This window comes from Benincasa hispida, chromosome 11, assembly GCF_027475165.1.
Source record: "Benincasa hispida cultivar pf3 chromosome 11, pf3_genome.v1.1, whole genome shotgun sequence".
NCBI lineage: Eukaryota > Viridiplantae > Streptophyta > Magnoliopsida > Cucurbitales > Cucurbitaceae > Benincasa > Benincasa hispida.
Window position 1 is genome coordinate 27,318,775 of NC_143488.1, and position 5,457 is coordinate 27,324,231.

At 41.9% G+C, this 5,457-nt stretch overlaps 1 non-coding gene across 1 annotated transcript; it reads right to left on the reverse strand.

Moving 5' to 3' along the window:
* Positions 1–1,291: 1,291 nt before the first annotated feature.
* On the reverse strand, positions 1,292–1,398 carry LOC150032549 (small nucleolar RNA R71). The gene has a single exon (XR_016524956.1). It is a non-coding gene; the product is annotated as a small nucleolar RNA R71 (small nucleolar RNA).
* Between the last annotated feature and the right edge of the window lie 4,059 nt (positions 1,399–5,457).

Below are 5,457 nucleotides of genomic sequence, written 5' to 3' on the forward strand. Positions count from 1 at the left end.
ACAGCCATTTTAGCTGATGTGCGATGCTAGCGGTTATGCGATGTGGGCAGTGCTAGCAAAAAAGGTAAAAACAATGCTACACCCCATCGCATATGCGAGTAGAACCTTAAACCCTGCTCAAGTGAATTACACTACCACTAAAAAAGAGCTTCTTGCAGTAATCTTTGCGCTAGAAAAATTTAGAGCTTACTTGTTGATAACAGGCAGAAATACACGTTATTATGTAGGTCCCATAGACATATCACATATATCGCATGCGTTCTAGCATTAGAAGTCGTAGCATTCACATCGAGAGATGGTTTACTATTGTATGTGTGTTGCATGGTCGCATAGCATGTAGGCATCCTAAGAAGTGTTAGCCGAATCCTTTCTCAACCTGTTCACTGCATACTCATCGCATCTTCCGTTTTATCAACTTTTTTCGAAACTCCACCGCATTTGTTTGTTTTTATTACTGCAAACAACAACCAAACAATTATTTGAGTTACCGATTACCACAAAGTCTTTCTGAAAAATTATCACCGCATATCGTTTTTCCAAGTCCCTGAGTTCAACCCTGGACTTACCAGGAAACTCAGTGGGGTTTACACTTGGATTCCACTAAGAAAATATGAGTGCTCAATGCAATTCCATCACCGCATTTCATTCCATATTTTCACTGCATAAAATAACGCATCAAGTTTTTGGTGCCGTTACCGGGGACTTCGGCAAATCAGTATGCTAATGGTAATTTTTCTGATTTCTTTGCAGCTCTCAATCTCTAGAGAATTACGACCCGGAGATTGAGAAAAAATTTCGATGCAGACTAAGAGACAACCACCAAAAACAAGAGAGAACACCAAGAATAGAGGAACAACCGGAAGCAAGGGCCGCAAACGCGAACAATATAATGGCCAACCTCATCCTTCTGGCGAATGACCGCAATAGACCCATTCGGAACTATGCATCGCCCAACCTCTATGATTTCTCTCCAGGAATCATGAGGCCAGCGTTAGACGGATTGAGGTTTGAAATGAAGCCGGTAATGTTCCAGATGATCCAGGCTGTTAGGTAGTTTGGAGGGAGGTGTGGCGAAGATCTGCACGCCCACCTCTGAAGCTTCATAGAAATCTGCAACACTTTTGTGTTCCCGAATATCTCCACCGAGGAAGTTCAACTCACTCTGTTCCCATTTTCCTTATGCGATCAAGCAAGAAATTGGGCATATTCTCTCGAACCGAGGGAGATAACTTCGTGGGAACAGGTGGTGGAAAAGTTTATGAAGAAGTATTTCCCACCAACTGAGAATCCTAAGAGAAGAAAATTAATAACAAATTTTGAACAAGAAGATGACGAATCATTCAACGATGCTTGGGCGAGGTTTAAGCGGCTGGTAAGAGACTGTCCACATAATGGCTTATCAGACTGCCTGCAGATGGAGATTTTTTACCAAGGACTGAATCCCTCTTCGCAGACCGCTACCAATGTGGTAGCCACTAGTGGTCTACTAGACAAAACATATGAGAAGGCTAAGAACATCCTTGATCGAATCCCTAGAAATCATGAGGACTGGAGAGAGAGCGATCGGAGATTGAGCATAAAAGATAATGATGCAAACAACAGGGCCATCGCATCCCTTCAAAATCAAATGACTGTGATGATGAGTTTAATATAAGGCATCGCAATTAACAACACGGGAGCAAAGAAAGGGCAAGTCAACGCAATTGCTCAAACGACCACAAGTTGTGTCATTTGCGAAGACGTTCATTCAATGGGGGAATGCCCAAGAAATCTGCAGTCAGTGTGCTTCATAAAGAATAATCCATATTCCAATACATACAACCTCGGGTAGAGAAACCACCTAAATTTTGCGTGGAAAAATCAACAAAAAAAGTTCCAACCAGTGGCGTAGAGAGAAGGGCCACCCAGATTTTTCTCGCAAACAAACGATCCAACGCATAGCCAAGCTATCAGCTCGCAAACACCGCAATCTTCATCCTTAGAGAGCTTATTGAAGCAGTACATTGATAAGAACGAATCAGTGCTTCAGAATCAAGCAATGTCCATTCAAAATCTTAAAATTCAGCTAGGACAAATTGCGGGCGAGCTAAAAATAGACCGCAAGGAGCGTTGCCGAGCTCAACTGAGCTTCCTCACAACGCTGAGGGTATGAGAAGGAACAATGCTTAGTAGCCTTCATGCTAAGCGACAATATGACTGCGGAAGTAAGGGAGGAACCCATCGCAACCAACTTGAATACGGTGATAACCGAAGACCCGTTGACCTATAGTTCGGAAAAGCCCAAGAAAACGAACCCCGAAGTTGCGTCCACCCTCAAGCCTTCAAAACATGAGACAAAAGAAGTCCAGCTACCACCAGCTTCAAAAAGATTGAAGGAGAAACAACATAATGAAAAAAGATCGCAATAGTGGCCGCAACACAAAATGCTATGATCGCACCTAAAATGGGCAACCCAAGAATCTTCACGATACCATGCTCCATTGGAGGGGCCTACAGTGGCCAAGTACTATGCGATCTTGGAGCAAGTATAAACGTAATGCCGCTATCAATATTCAAACAATTGAATATTGGCACACTCACGCGCACGACAGATACTCTTCTACTTGCAGACAGATCCCGAATATATCCTGAAGGAGAGTTGAAAAATGTCGCAATCTCAATTGATAAATTCATCTTGTCGGCAGACTTCATCATTTTGGATTCTAAAGCAGATGATGATGCACCCATCATATTGGGATGACCATTCCTTTCGATCGGTCGTGCTCAAATTGATGTGCGCAAGGGGGAGATTGTAATGAACATTCATGGGGAAAAGCTCTAGATTAAGGTAGTCAAGATCACAGAGGACAAAGAAAAAAGGGAAAAGCCACCATGGACGTGAAAAGACAAGCTTGGAATAAGCAGTCCCTGAGTCATTATGTGAATCAACCTCATCAGGGACGCAACTCTTTTGAATATCCTTTCTTTACATCAATACTTCATGAACTTTCATCACTGTGTTGTTATTGTTTATCTACCTGCATTTTACTTTTACAAAAAAAAGAAAAAATACGATTGTGTTAAACGATTGCGGTAAAAGATTTTGTTTTGTTCAAAATCATTTGACCCTCTCAATGTTTTTCTTGCAAACAATCAAGGTGAACAATAGCAGAGGCGCTGCACGAAGAAGCAACTTATCTTATTCCATCATCACAATCCAAAAGAAGAAGATCGCCACAAAGCAAGATGTGTCAACAAACGATGCGGGCGACAATGCAAATTTGGGGGTTGTATTTTTCCTTAACTTTATTCCAAATTCTGCACTATCGTATCGCATTTTCATTTTGAAAGTTTTATCACCGCATCCTCCTTGATTACCGCAATCATTTGACATTGATAAATTTAGTAAGTCGTTGCAGTCTTTTTGCCAATTATGATTTCTGATGATGGGGAATTAGAAGTCAAATTTACTCGACAACCAAAATCCCGTGGACGCGGTATGCGATGCATGTTCTTAAGATATACGTTGATAGTCATGCGTCAATGGTCATGCATTGGAATGAACATGCGTTAATAAATGTATGCGATGACCATGCATCCTATCATAAGTTTTCTTGCACTCACGCCAAGTATAACGCGAACGCAAGTTTCTCGGGTAATCCAAGGTCGAACACAGGGACTTGTAGCTATATGTATACGATGATGTGCATGCGGTGGTTTAAATAAAAGAATGATGGAGGGGTTTCTATATTAACACTACTTCTACTCCTAGCTAACAGACAACACAATGAGAATATGCATGAGAGGTAGAGATATGACAACACTTGACATGAATAAAAGAACGGAAAAATAAATAAAATGCGGAGATGTTTTCATTATAATACTTAAGAGTGACCCCAAGGGCAACTTTAGTCATCGCAAGCCATGCGATCATGTAACACACATACAATAGTAAACCACCTCTCGGTGCGAATGCTACGGCTTCTATTGCTAGAAAGCATGCGATATATGCGATAAGTCTATAAGACCTACACATAAACCTCTATTCTTATTTATCCGATGACAAAATGACACACACACAAATAAGGCGACCACATAATATCATTCCTATTCCTCGGGTGCATGCGATGCAGGTTAACAAACGGAGCTTATCTCTAAGTTCCCTGTTATTATCTATGCATTCCAATCCACTCTCTTGAGTCTTAGATTTGGGTTTTAGACTACTCTCTCGAGTATGCCTAAATGATGAATGATGCACTCATAGGGCAAGGTAATCGCATGAACTTGGTTGACGCAAGATTATTCCTATCTCTAGTGAACAATGCATACATTGCTTAATGCGACCAACCACTTACCTTTCGGGCAGTTGGTTGTTGCTGACTTTACTCATAGACAAGCAGTGCGTTAGCCTATAGACAGGCATTGTCGCAGCTTCACACTAAGCAAATAAGGTTACTCACACACTCACGCAACGTACACCTCTCGGTAGGTTGCTACATGCTTCATATCCCTAATCCACATAAATAAGTATGCAATATCCAAGCAATCCCACTAAGTGTTGCAATGAAAATAAAAAATGCTAAGCAAAGAAGATGGAGATGGAGTCGGAGGAAATAGAGAAATGCATTGAAAACAAATTGTATTAATTCCTTAATCACAAAATGTCGTACAATACTATATAAGAAAAGAAAGGAAATGAAATGACCGGCTGGAAGCAAAGATTTGCTCCCAGCGAATGTGCGTCAAGGCTACTATTGGTGCCATGGATGGGCGGAGGAGCTGACTCTCTCGAGATCTAGCTCTAGTCAAAGGCTCCGGTCGTCACTCAGAATGGATGAAGGAGGTGAAGAACTCTCAGCCATCTTCTCACGCAGTTTGTCTGGATCACGGGGAAAATCCCCGAATCACAAGGATCATCCCCGGATAACTTGAATTTCTGCTCATCGGCTTCTATTTATAGAGCTTGAGTCATTGACAGCATTAATTGGACTGCTCTGAGTCTAAAATTCGGCACGTTAGTCCTTTCTGAACCTCTGCCACTAACGGTGTGGTAGGTGAAATGTCAGCATCATCTTTTGGTTTTTCTCGAGGTAGATGCGTTGATGCGTTCATTCCACCAACCTTGCATTGATCCCATTAGTATGCGTTGTCACATCGCCACAATCATTTAATGACCGCATTCGCTTAATACCACAACTCTACACGATGACCGCAATCACTAGGCGAGCGCAACTCCCATGCGATGGACGCATATGGCTGATTACCGCAACATCCATGCATTGATCGACGCGTTCGGCCTTGCGATGGAGTGTTTCTCCGCATGCGGTCGTCTATGCAGTGGTCCAATTTCCGTGTTTGCATCCATTTCCTGTTTTAGCTACAAAAATAAAACATTGAACGCATAATAACGCAAAATAACAGGTTAGCTAAGATTCAACATGCTGATCGATGCAAGCTCATTTTCTCGTGAATTCCTAA